The sequence below is a fragment of the Macaca fascicularis genome, chromosome 10, assembly GCF_037993035.2.
Source record: "Macaca fascicularis isolate 582-1 chromosome 10, T2T-MFA8v1.1".
Classification (NCBI taxonomy): Eukaryota; Metazoa; Chordata; class Mammalia; order Primates; family Cercopithecidae; genus Macaca; species Macaca fascicularis.
In genome coordinates this window covers 103,444,282-103,458,245 of record NC_088384.1, presented here as the reverse complement: position 1 = coordinate 103,458,245, position 13,964 = coordinate 103,444,282, and the positions used below count along the sequence as shown (strand labels likewise).

Here is a 13,964-nt window from a genome sequence, read left to right as displayed (position 1 = left end):
TCCAGCCTGGGCAACAAGAGTGAAACTCCATCTCAAAAAAACAAAAAAGAAAGGAAGGAAGGAAGGACAGAAAGAAGGAAGGAAGGAAGGAGAGAAGGAGAGAAAGAGAAGAAAGAGAAGAAAGAAAGGAAGAAAGGAAGAAAGGAAGGAAGGAAAGAAGGGAGAGAAAGAAAAGCAAGCCAGGCATGGTGGCAGGCACCTGTCATGATCTGATTATCTGAAAGCAAAAGGAACAAAACTGAAGTGCAATGAATGAGCTCACATGTGTCTTGTTTAGCCTTAGAATTTATATTTAGCAAAATAAATAAGCCTGTGTTCCTCACCTGAACTCCTGGATAACTCACTGTGGGTATTTACACATCACTGGGCAGCTGTCTCTCATGTCTCATTTATTCCCACACATGAATTCATTCATTCATGCAATAAACATTTGCAGACAGCCCCTTCTCTGCTGTGCCGCCCATTGCTTTTGTGCAGTGTATCTTCATACTTTCTCTAATAAATCTGCCTTTCTTTACCAAAAAAAAAAAAAGAAAAAACAAACATTTGTCCTGTGACCTACGGTATGCCTAGCACCAGGATGGGTGGGGTTAGTCTGACTTCTTTTGCCTCTGAGTGACCTAAGCCCAACTCAAATTGGTTTATGTAAAAAAGAATTTGGCTGGACACAGTGGCTCACACCTGTGATCCAGCACTTTGGGAGGCCGAGGCAGGTGGATCACTTGAGGCCAGGAGTTTGAGACCAGCCTGGCCAACATGACAAAATCCCGTCTCTACTAAAAATACAAAAATTAGCTGGACGTGGTGGCACACACCTATAATCCCAGCTACTCGGGAGACTGACGTAGGACAATCACTTGAATCTGGGAGGCAGAGGTTGCAGTGAGCTGAGATTGCACCACTGCACTCCAGTGTAAGCGACAGAGCGAGACTCCGTCTCAATAAATAAATAAGGAATTTATTGGCTTATGTAACTGAAAGCTCTAGAGCAAGTCGCCTTCAGGCTTGGTTGGTTCCGGGGCACAAATCACAGTATGAGAATTAGCCTCTCTCTTTGTCTCTCAGCTATGCTTTCTTCTGCAGAGGCCTGTTTCACCATCAAGTAGCTTCTCCTCTGAGATGGGAGCAGTCCTGGCCTCCACCCGCTCCAGCTTAACCACCCACAGAGAAAGGGAAAGCCTTTTTCCCAACAGTTCCAGTAAAAGTCCTGAATTGGCTCTAATTTGATTCAGTTTGAGTCACATGCTTTCCCTGGATTGATTGGGAGGTGCTAGATGGTGGTTGGCCAGTGTGTCGTCACATGGTCACACCAGGAAGTAAGAGACTCAGTCCCATCTGAATCACGTGGATTGAGAATGAGGGAACAGGTAGTTTCCTAAAATAATGCTAGGGCACAGTGACCAAAAAAAGGAAGAATGGATGCTGGCCATGCAAAAAACAACAGATGTCCAACTACAGACATGACAAAAATGAATAAAATACCTTTCATGGGACTCTAGAACCCCCACATGCACCTGGCAGGAGTGTGGGCTGGCAGCTGCTATGTGGGAGAGCAACCTGGCAGTGTTTTGCACCCACATAGCCTATGTCCCAGCATCTCCTTCCTGGGGAGAAGAGGCAGTGATGTGTGTGGAGGCGGCCATATGGGGGCCATTGCTAGGAGAGTACTTTGATAAAATATGGTGACTGCACAGAAGATGGGGAAGCCGAAGAAATGGACTAGATATTTACAGAGACCTGTGTTGAGATCTTCAAAACAGAGTGAAAAGAGAAACCAAAGGAGCTCTGTAACAGGAGGCTATTTGTGTAAATGTAAAACGCATGTCACGGTGAGTAATCAAAATAGCATTGCCCTTGGAGGATGTGACTAAAAGGAAGCACAGAGCTACCCAATTATTACATTTCCCAGCTTTCTTTGCAACTAGGCGTGGCCACATGACAAGGTTCTGGCCAATGGGATGGGAACAGAAGTAATGTAGGCAACTTTCTGGACCAAGACCATGAGCGGAAAAGAGAATGCCCTCCCTCTGTCTTCCTTTCTTTCCTGCAGGAGCTAGAGTGACTCTCTTGGTCCCTAAGGTGGAAGCCATGTGTTGAGGACACTGAGCAACAAGATAGGAGGAGCCTGGGGCCCAACCAAAGAACAGGAAGTCACCCAAATAGCTCTCAATCCCTTATAGATGGACTACTAAATGGGAAATAAAGTAGATTGTTCTCTCTTGATCTTTGTACAGAATCTATGTGCTAACTAATATAGTGTTCATTGGGAGGCCAAGACAGGAGGATAGCTTGAGCCCAGCTTGAGCCCAGGAGTTTGACACCAGCCTGGGCAACATAGCAAGACCTCGTCTCTACTTAAAAAAAAAAAAAAAAAAAATTTGCAGGGCTACTCGGGAGGCTGAGGCAAAATGATGGCTTGAGCTCAGGAGCCAGAGGTTGCAGTGAGCTGATATCATGCCACTGTACTCCAGTCTGGGTGACAGGGACCCCATCTTAACAAAACAAAACAAAAAAACCATAGTGCTCAATAGGCTGATATTATCATGACTTTCTCTTCAGTTGTCATTATGATGATGATTATTTTATTGACCTAAAGCATTATGTACAGTTCAGCAAAGTCTTGTGGTGCCTTAACAAACAATGGAGGCAGTAACCCTTAGAGTTCTTGAGTTGCAGGCGTAGGAAACCACTGCTGACTCAAGGAAAAATATTGGTAGAATATGGTGTCATTTATTGACTCAGAAAAAAGGCTGGAAGCCAGGTGCGGTGGCTCACGCCTGTAATCCCAGCACTTTGGGAGGCCAAGATGGGCGGATCACCTGAGGGCAGGAGTTCGAGACCAACCTGGCCAATATGGCGAAACCCCGTCTCTACTAAAAATACAAAAATTAGTTGGGCATGGCTGCACACGCCTGTAATCCCAGCTACTCGGGAGGCTGAGGCAGGAGGATCACTTAAACCCAGGAGGCAGAGGCTGCAGAGAGCCGTGATCATGCCCTTGCATTCCAGCCTGGGCAACAGAGTGAGACTCTGTCTCAAAAAAAAAAAGAAAAGAAAAAGAAAAGGCTGAAACTAGGCTTCTGGAAGGCTCGGATCTGGGGCAAGGTCTGGAATCCAGGTGACAGGAACTCATCAGCATTGGAGTAGTAGAGATCTTCAAAACAGAGGGAAAAGTAAGTATAAATAACAGGAGACTATTTGTGTAAATGTAAAACGCATGTTGTGGTGAGTAATCAAGATAGTACTGCCCTTGGGGAATGTGACTAAAAGGAAGCACAGAGCTGCCCAATTAAATATTACATTTCCCAGTTTTCTTTGCAACTAGGCGTGGCCACATGACAAGGCCACATGTGGATGTGGGGCAGAGCGGGCAGGGAGGTTGTGTTTGCACAAAAGCATCCACCTGTGACATTTAAGTTGCGATGGATGAAAAGAAACTGGCCATGTGCGGGTATCGGAAGAGAGAATCCCAAGCAATACACCGTTGGAAGGGAATCTTAGTTTGAGAAACTCAAGGGTTGCCAGTGGTGGGGGTGGTGTGGGTGTGGCAGAGGATAGACTCTTGGAGAACAAAATGATGAAGAAGGCAGAGAATGTCTGAGATGAAATCAGAGGCCAGGAAAAGATCATGGAGTAACTTGGAGGCCACTGCAAAGAGTTTGTGGCCGGACACAGTGACTCACACCTGTAATCCCAACTCTTTGGGAGGCTGAGGCCAGAGGATTGCTTGAGCTCAGGAGTTCAGGACCAGCCTGGGCAACATAGGGAGACCCCTATCTCTACAAACAAATTTAAAAATTAAAAAATTGTCCAGGCGCAGTGGCTCACACTTGTAATCCCAGCACTTTGGGAGGCCAAGGAAGATAGATCACAAGGTCAGGAGTTCAAGACCAGCCTGGCCAACATGGTGAAACCCCGTCTCTACTAAAAATACAAAAATTAGCCAGGCATGGTAGCAAGTGCCTGTAATCCCAGCTACTCGGGAGGCTGAGGCAGAGAATTGCTTAAACCCAGGAGGCAGAGGTTGCAGTGAGCCGAGATCATGCCACTGCACTCCAGCCTGGACGACAGAGCAAGACTCCGTCTCAAAAAAAATAATAATGGGCCAGGCGCGGTGGCTCACGGAGCACCAGGACGGGTGGGGTTAGTCTGACTTCTTTTGCCTCTGAGTGACCTAAGCCCAACTCAAATTGGCTATGTAAAAAAGAATTTGGCTGGGTATGGTGGCTCACGCCTGTAATCACAGCACTTTGGGAGGCTGAGACGGGCAGATCACCAGGTCAGGAGATTGATTCCATCCAGGTTAACATGGTGAAACCCCATCTCTACTAAAAATACAAAAAAATTAGCCACGCATGGTGGCAGGCGCCTGTAGTCCCAGCTACTTGGGAGGCTGAGGTGGGAGAATGGTGTGAACCTGGGAGGCGGAGCTTGCAGTGAGCCAAGATCACGCCACTGCACTCCAGCCTGGGCAACGGAGCAAGATTCTGTCTCAAAAAAAAAAAAATTAGCCATCATGGTGGCACGCACCTGTAATCCCAGCTACTCGGGAGGCTGAGGCAGGAGAACTGCTTAAACCTGGGAGGCGGAGGTTGCAGTGAGCCGAGATCGTGGCATTGCACTCCAGCTCAGCCTGGGCGACAAGCACAATACTCCCTCTCAAAAAAAAAAAAAAACCTCAGGCGTGGTGGCAGACACCTGTGGTCCCAGCTACTTGGGAGGCTGACGCAGGAGGATCCAGGCTGCAGTGAGCTGTGATCACACCACTGCACCTCAGCCTGACTGACAGAGCAAGACCCTATCTAAAAAAAAAAAAAAAAAAAAAAAATTTGGTTTTTCATTCTGGTTGTCCTGGATAACAATGTTGAATTTTAAGTAGAAAACTGGCGTGACTTGATTTACTTTTTCAGATCTGCCTGACCGCCGAGTGGAAAAGTGATTCGTGGGCCAAGGGTGGAGACAGAGAGACTAAAAGATGGGAGCAGTAGAGATAGGGGTGAGGGTGGGAGCTCACAATGCTTGCTAATAGCCTGGAAGCCAAGTGGGAGGAAAAAGAGAACAAGGGCCACTCCTTACTCTCATGCTTATGAAAGCCATATGGAAGGGGCAGAGGGTGGGCCAAGAGGCAGTCAGGAGTTCTGTTCTGGACAATTGATGGCTGAATACACCAGCCAGTCTGTAGATTTGGTTGTGTGTAGGAGACAGGAGACCTGAATGGGGAAGTCATCAGCATGGAGATGCTATTTAAAATCTTGGCACTGAACCAGATTATCTAGAAACAAGGCAAGACCCAGGCCCCAAATCCTGGGACCATACAAGGTGTCAACATGCACTTAAATTTTTTTTTTTTCTTTTCCAAGACGGAGTCTTGCTCTGTCACCCAGGCTAGAGTGCAGTGGTGCAATCTCAGCTCACTATAACTTCCGCCTCCTGGGTTCAAGCAATTCTCCTGCTTGGGATTACAGGGGCCTGCCTACCACACCCAGCTAATTTTTGTATTTTCAGTAGAGATGGGGTTTCACTATGTTGGCCAGGCTGGTCTTGAACTCCTGACCTCAAGTTATCCACCCACCTTGGCCTCCCAAAGTGCTGGGATTACAGACATGAGCCACCACGCCCGGCAAATCTTACTGTCTCACCTAGCTAGACACCTCTAGAGATGTCATTCCACGGAGGGTCCTATTTCTCTACTCCTTTGTTTAGTAAAAATTCTCAAAGGCATGTTTATCGCTACCATCTCCCCTTTCTCTCCTATTCTCTCCTCAAGGGACTCTATCATGCTGAAATAAGTATTTGAGGTTTTTCTTTTCTTTTCCTTTTTTTTTTTTTTTTTTTTTTGAGACAGGGTCTGGCTCTTCCTCTTAGGCTGGAATGCAGTGGTGCTATCACGGCTGTCTGCAGCCTCCACCTTCCAGACTCAAGCGATCCTCCCGCCTTAGCCTCCCTAGTAGCTGGGACTACAGACATGTGTTACCACACTGGGCTAATTTTTTAAATTTTTAGTAGAGATGGAAGGTCTCACTTTGTTTCCTAGGCTGGTCTTGAACTCCTGGGCTCAACTGACCTTCCCATCTCAGCATCCCAAAGTGCTGGGATTTCAGGTGTGAGTCACCGTGCCTGGCCTATTTAGTTTTTGTTTTTGTTTTTTTTTTGAGACGCAGTTCCGCTCTTGTTGCCCAGGCTGGAGTGCAATGGCACAGTCTCGGTTCACTGCAACCTCCGCCTCCCAGGTTCAACCAATTTTCCTGCCTCAGCATCCTGTGTAGCTGGGATTACAGGCGCTGGCCACCACTCCTGGCTAATTTTTGTATTTTTAGTAGAGAGAGGGTTTCACCGTGTTGGCCAAGCTGGTCTTGAACTTCTGACCTTAGGAGATCCCCCTGCCTCGGCCTCCCAAAGTGTTGGGATTATAGGCATGAGCCACTGGGGGGATCTCCTGAGGTCAGAAGTTCAAGACCAGCTTGGCCAACATGGTGAAACTCTGTCTCTACTAAAAATACAAAAATTAGTTGGGCATAGTGGTGCACTCCTGTAATCCCAGAGCTACTGGGGAGGCTGAGACAGGAGAATTGCTTGAACCTGGGAAGCAGAGGTTGCAGTGAGCCAAGACCACACCACTGCACTCCAGCCTGGGTGACAGAGCAAAACTCTGTCTCCAAAAAAAGGAAAAAAGTGAGTTTATTTCAGGCCAGGCGTGGGGACTCACACCTGTAATCGTAGCACTTTGGGAGGCCCAGGCAGGAGGATTGCTTGAGCTGGGGAGTTCAAGACCAGCCTGGGCAACATAGCAAGACACTGTCTCTATAAATAAAAAAATAAAACAAAATGAGTTGATTTAATAAAAACTGTTGAATTAGTAACAGGGTAAGTGGTTCTTGGATATGAAGAGATACATCCCACTCTATCATCAAGAGTCTAGTCTGGGCCAGGCGTGGTGGCTCACACCTGTAATCCTAGCACTTTGGGAGGCAGAGATGGGAGGATCCCTTGAGCCCAGGAGGTCAAGACGGTCCCCAGCCTGGGGAACGTAGAGAGACCCCATCTCTCTTTTTGGCGGGGAGGGGAATGGAGTCTTGCTCTGTCACCCAGGCTGGGGTGCAGTGGTATGATCTCGGCTCACTGCAACCTTCCCTTCCTAGGTTCAAGCGATTCTCATGCCTCAGCCTCCCAAGTAGCTGGGATTACAGGCCACCATGCCCCACTAATTTTTGTATTTTTAGTAGAGGGGGGTTTTCACCATGTTGGCCAGGCTGGTCTCCAACTCCTGACCTCTACCTTCCAAAGTGATGGGATTACAGCATGAGCCACCACGCCCAGCACCATATTTATTTTTATTTTTTTTCTTTTTTTGAGACAGAGTTTCATTCTTGTCACCCAGGCTGGAGTGCAATGGCACAGTCTCAGCTCGCTGGAACCTCCACCTCCCAGATTCAAGTGATTCTCCTGCCTCAGCCTCCCAAGGAGCTGGGACTACAGGCGCCCACCACCATGTCCAGCAAATTAGTAGAGATGGGGTTTCACCATGTTGGCCAGGCTGGTCTCAAACTCCTGACTTCAGGCAATACACCCCACTAGGCTTCCCAAAGTGCTGGGATTACACTTATTTTTTTAATTTAAAAAAAAAAAAAAATGCTGGGCTCAGTGGCTCACACCTGTAATCCCAGCACTTTGGGAGGCCAAGGCGGGCGGATCACAACGTCAGGAGATCGAGACCATCCTGGCTAACACGGTGAAACCCCGTCTCTACTAAAAATACAAAACATTAGCCGGGTGTGGTGGTGGGCGCCTGTAGTTCCAGCTACTCCGGAGGCTGAGGAAGGAGAATGGCGTGCAAACCGGAGCTTGCAAACCGGAGCTTGCAAACCGGAGCTTGCAGTGAGCCGAGATCGCACCACTGCACTCCAGCCGAGGCCACAGAGCGAAACTACCTCTCAAAAAAAAAAAAAAGAACTCAAACATGTTAGACAAACACACCCACGCCCCGGGGTCTTTGCTCTTACCATTCTCTTTGCCTGGAACACTTCTTCACCAGATATCTGTTCTTTCTCCTCATTCCAGGTTTTTGCTTAAGTGTCATCTCAATGACATCTCTTTATTAAGTGTTATCTATTTTTCTCCATGTGTTCTACCTATTGATTTATTCATACATTCACTGTTCTAGGGCAGGAGGGCATCCGTGAAGGCAGAGATTCTGTCTGTTCTGCTGATTTCTGTGGTCCCAGCACCCAGAATAGTACTGCACGCAAAAGCGTATCTGTTGAATGAATAATGTGTGAACAAATGCACCAGATTATGAATCGGCACCGGCATTCAGGGAGCACACCGACCTCTCATCACAACACTATAGCTTTAGTCCTGAAAATTCCTCCGCCAGGAGCGCCAGCTCACGCCTATGTAATCCCAGCACTTTGGGAGGCCCAGGCGGGTGAATCACCCCAGGTCAGGAGTTTGAGACCAGCCTGGCCAACATGGCGAAACCCCGTCTCTACTAAAAATACAAAAATTAACTGGTGCACGCCCGTAATCCCAGCTACTCAGGAGGCTGAGGCAGGACAATCACTTGAACCCGGGAGGCAGAGGTTACAGTGAGCCGACATCACGACCTTGCACTCCAGCCTCGGCGACAAAAGCGAAACACCGTCTGAAAGAAAAAAAAAAGAAAAAAAGAAAATTCCTCAGCAGAAGTCTTTGGGAAGGTCAAAGATGAAAGTCCGGATTGTTCTCAGCTGTGCTTTAGCCATTCCAGCCCCCTGAGGGCCCCAAGGCCCGGTCCGCCGCCCTTCCTTTACATTCCTGAGCTCTGAAGTCCCCACCTCCTTTCAGCACCCTGAGTTCTTTCCTAGGATGGAATGGACTGAATAATATTTTCCATGTTAGTGATGGACTCCAAGAATGCCCATGACGCATGAGACAAGAGCTCCCAGCCCGGGGAATGGAACGCTGCTCTCTCTGGAGCCACCAGGGGGCGCCATTTCTCCACGGAGTTTCGCAAAGGCCGCGCCGCAAGAAACTGCTTTCCCAGCAGGAGGAGAGGCTCTTTGCTTGCTGCAGAGTTGGGTGGGTCGGAAGGATTTGGATGTGCTCAAGCAGGTGGTGGGAGAGCTTGCTTTGATGCTCCCAGAGAAATTGCCCAGGTTCTCTCCTGCTTGTAATTAGACCAGTGTTCCAACCCAGACTTTGGCTGCAGCTGCGTGACCCTGGACAGTTCACTGTGAATGTTGCAGCCTTGGTAACCTCATCCATAAGAACACTGGGACCCCATGGGATTGTGTGAGGACCCGATGACATGAAACCTTGCAGGCACCAACCATTGCTCTGAAATGGGAGCCAGTGATGGGATCAGAGATTGTTAATTATACTCGTAATCAACTGAGCCCTGGTTCTCAAAGCCTGTTCCCTGGATCAGCAGCAGCACCTGCTGAGTTCTGATGGAATTTGATAGAAATGCAAATTCTCAGCCCCACTTCCCCCAAGCTCCTTGATTATGTTTCTTAATCTGCTGGGTGTGGTGGCTCACGCCTGTAATCCCAGCACTTTGGGAGGCTGAGGCGGGTGGATCACCTGAGATTAGGAGTTCAAGACTAACCTGGCCCACATAGTGAAACCCTGTCTCTACTAAAAATACAAAAATCAGCTAGGCATGGTGGTAAGCACCTGTAATCTCAGCTACTCTGGAGGCTGAGGCAGAAGAATTACTTGAGCCCGGGAGGTGGAGGCTACCGTGAGCCGAGATGCAGCCACTGCACTCCAGCCTGGGAGACAGAGTGAGACTACGTCTCAAAAAAAAAAAAAGTTTCGGCAAGGCATGGTGGTTCATGCCTGTAATCCTAGCACTTTGGGAGGCCGAGGTGGGCAGACCACCTGAGGTTGGGAGTTTGAGACCAGCCTGACCAACATGGTGAGACCCTGTCTCTACTAAAAATACAAAAATTAGCTGGGCATGGTGGCAGGCCCCTGCAATCTCAGCTAGTCAGGAGGCTGAGGCAGGAGAATCGCTTGAACCAGGGAGGCGAAAGTTGCAGTGAGCCGAGATCACGGCATTGCACTCCAGTCTGGGCAACGAGAGTGAAACTCCATCTCAAAAAAAAAAAAAAAAAAAAAAAAAAAAGAGATTATTATTATTTTTTTTTTTTTTTTTTTTTTTTTTTTTTTTTTTTGAGACGGAGTCTCGCTCTGTCGCCCAGGCTGGAGTGCAGTGGCGCGATCTCGGCTCACTGCAAGCTCCGCCTCCTGGGTTTACGCCATTCTCCTGCCTCAGCCTCCTGAGTAGCTGGGACTACAGGCGCCCGCCACCGCGCCCGGCTAATTTTTTGTATTTTTAGTAGAGACGGGGTTTCACCGTGGTCTCGATCTCCTGACCTTGTGATCCGCCCGCCTCGGCCTCCCAAAGTGCTGGGATTACAGGCGTGAGCCACCGCGCCCGGCCAAAAAAAGAGATTCTTAATCAAAAGGCCTGAGAATTTCAAGAAATGTAGATTCTCAAATCTTTTTTTTTTTTTTTTTTTTTTTTGAGACGGAGTCTCGCTCTGTCGCCCAGGCTGGAGTGCAGTGGCGCAATCTCGGCTCACTGCAAGCTCCGCCTCCCGGGTTCACGCCATTCTCCTGCCTCAGCCTCCCGAGTAGCTGGGACTACAGGCGCCCGCCCCTGCGCCCGGCTAATTTTTTCTATTTTTAGTAGAGACGGGGTTTCACCATGGTCTCGATCTCCTGACCTTGTGATCCGCCCACCTCGGCCTCCCAAAGTTCTGGGATTACAGGCGTGAGCCACCACGCCCGGCTCAAATCTTTCGATTAAGAAACTTGGGGTGGCCGGGCGCGGTGGCTCAAGCCTGTAATCCCAGCACTTTGGGAGGCCGAGACGGGCGGATCACGAGTTCAGGAGATCGAGACCATCCTGGCTAACACGGTGAAACCCCGTCTCTACTAAAAAAAATACAAAATACTAGCCGGGCGAGGTGGCGGGTGCCTGTAGTCCCAGCTACTCGGGAGGCTGAGGCAGGAGAACGGCGTGAACCCAGGAGGCGGAGCTTGCAGTGAGCTGAGATCCGGCCACTGCACTCCAGCCTGGGCGACAGAGCGAGACTCCGTCCCAAAAAAAAAAAAACCAAAAAAAAAAAAAAAAGAAACTTGGGGTGGGGGTGAGTCCCTCAATCAGTGTTTAGCAAGCTCCCCCACGTGCTTCTGATGCCTGCTCAAGTCTGCTTAGAGAAGTAGGGACTTCTCCTGTAGGCGTTCGGAACACAATACCCCAAAATGCGGCACTTTGGCAAACTGAGCATTTGAAGCTGAAGGAATTTGAGGACGCCATAGAAGCAGGAAGGTCACTCTCTGACCTTCTCCTGCCTTCCTCTTCTGCAGTGGGCCACTCAGGTTTTCTCTGACCTGCCTGTCCTGAAAGTCGGCCCCATTCCAGAGGGATCCAGTCCTGTCCCCGGAGACCATGAAGACTACACACACGGACCTTGCTGAGTTGCCACCGTGTACTACATCACAGAATCAAACCCTTCTGTCCTCCTGTGACGCTGCTGCATGACTGTCCATAAAAACACAGGTTCCCTGGGTCACGGTTCTTCACTTTGGAAGACTCCTGAATCACTCAAAACTTTGGTTAAAGAAATTTGTTATGCTCGGCCGGGCGCGGTGGCTCAAGCCTGTAATCCCAGCACTTTGGGAGGCCAAGACGGGCGGATCACGAGGTCAGGAGATAGAGACCATCCTGGCTAACACGGTGAAACCCCGTCTCTACTAAAATACAAAAAAAATTAGCCGGGCGAGGTGGCGGGCGCCTGTAGTCCCAGCTACTCGGGAGGCTGAGGCAGGAGAATGGCGTGAACCCGGGAGGCGGGGCTTGCAGTGAGCTGAGATCCGGCCATTGCACTCCAGCCTGGGCAACAGAGCTAGACTCCGTCTCAAAAAAAAAAAAAAAAAAAAAGAAAGAAATTTGTTATGCTCATCTCTTGTTAATCTGTCTTCAGGGGTGTCAGCCATGAAACTTGAGATGGATGAGGAAAAGATACTTTTTCTTCCCTACAACCCTAAATAATAGTTAGGAGAGGAGCTGAAATTGAAAAAAACAAAAAAATTAGACTTACTGCCTGCAAAGCTGCAACCCAGGATATGGTGTGCGTATATATACCATTAGTGATGGACATGCCAAAATGCCGCCCCTCCCCCAGCCTTTTTTTTTTTTTTTTTTTTTTTTTTTTGAGATGGAGTCTCGCTCTGTCTCCCAGCTGGAGTACAGTTGTGCGATCTCGGCTCACTGCAACCTCCTCCTCCCGAGTTCAAGCGATTCTGCTGCCTCAGCCTCCCAAGTAGCTGGGATGACAGGCGTTTGCCACTGCGCCCGGCCAAAATGCCTCTTTTTGTTTTAGTTTAAAGCTTGTAGTTTTCTAGAACAGTGGCTCTCAACCGTGGCTAAACATTACAATCAGCTGGGGCTCTTTAAAAACTATATCAAGCTGGGCGTGGTGATCACGCTTATAATCCCAGCATTTTGGGAGGCCGAGGCAGGCGCCTATAATCCCAGCTACTTGGGAAGCTGAGGGAGGAGAATTGCTTGAACCTTCAAGGGGGAGGTTGTAGTGAGCAGAGATCGCACCATTGCACCCCAGCCCGGGCGACAAAGCGAGACTGCAACTCAAAGAAACAAAACAACAACAACAAAAAAATCAAATGCTTAGTCCTCTCCCCAGACCAATCCACAATTTCTGGAAGACCCGGTGCTTTTATAAATTCTTTTTTTTTTTTTTTTGAGATGGAGTCTTGCTCTGTCGCCCAGGCTGGAGTGCAGTGGTATGATCTCAGGTCACTGCAACCTCAGCCTCTCAGGTTCAAGTGATTCTTGTGCCTCAGCCTCCTGAGTAGCTGAGATTACAGGCGCTTGAGAGCCAGTGCCTCCTTAAGTGCCTTCCAAGTTACTTGGGTAGTTCTCATTCGCTGAAGGAGGACCAGAAACAGGCAGGCTTGTTAAAAAACCAAAATTGGCCGGGCGGGTGCAGTGACTCACACCTGTAATCCCAGCACTTTGGGAGGCAGAGGCAGGTGGATCACCTGAGGTGAGGAGTTCGAGACCAACCTGGGCAATGTGGTAAAACGTCGTTTCTACTAAAAGTACGAAAATTAGCCAGGCATGATGGAAGGCACCTGTACTCCCAGCTATTTGGGAGGCTGAGGCAAGAGAATTGCTTGAACCCGGGAGGCGGAGGTTGCCGTGAGCCAAGATCACAGCAATGTATTCCAGCCTGGGCGACAAGAGCAAAACTCCGTCTCAAAAAAAAAAAAAAGCCAATATTGTGTTACAGCAACAGAATTTTCTAAGCAGAGAACAAATTAATATATGAAAATAAAAATGCATACCAGGAAGTTAGCGATTCATGAACAATTACAGAGGGCTGGTAGTGTGGCCACAGAAAGAAGTTTACATATTGGGGCTTCAAGGCAAACTGTTCAAAGTCTACACCTTGGCTGGCCCGAAGGCAGTGAGTTATCTCAATTGATTGTTCACAGTCAGTTACAGATGGACCTTTTTTTTTGAGACGGAGTCTTGCTCTATTGCCCAGGTTGGAGTGCAGTGGCGCAATTTCGGCTCACTGCAACCTCCACCTCCTTGGTTCAAGCGATTCTCCTGCCTCAGCCTCCCGAGTAGCTGGGATTACAGGTGTCACCATGCCTGGCTCATTTTTGTATTTTTAGTAGAGACGGGGTTTTGCCATGTTGGCCAGGCCGGTCTCCAACTCCTGACCTCAAGTGATCCGCCTGCCTAGGCCTTCCAAAGTGCTGGGATTACAGGCATGAGCCACCACACCTGGCCTGGAGGAGCTATTTTAAACAGAGTAGGCAGGGAGGAAACACTTGAGTGGAGACTTAAATAAAATGAGGGGAAGGGTGCCAAGAAACACAGAAGGAAGTACATTCCAGGGAGAGCAAATGGCAAGTGTAAAGGCCCTGGGGCCCCGAGTGCT

General features: G+C 48.8%; 1 long non-coding RNA gene across 1 annotated transcript; it reads right to left on the bottom strand.

Annotated features, from left to right (window-relative positions):
- Nucleotides 1-2,565: 2,565 nt before the first annotated feature.
- On the bottom strand, nt 2,566-8,809 carry LOC141407933 (uncharacterized). The gene is made up of 2 exons (XR_012419510.1): nt 8,001-8,809; nt 2,566-3,154 (listed from the first exon to the last, which is right to left on the bottom strand). It is a non-coding gene; the product is annotated as an uncharacterized lncRNA (long non-coding RNA).
- Between the last annotated feature and the right edge of the window lie 5,155 nt (nt 8,810-13,964).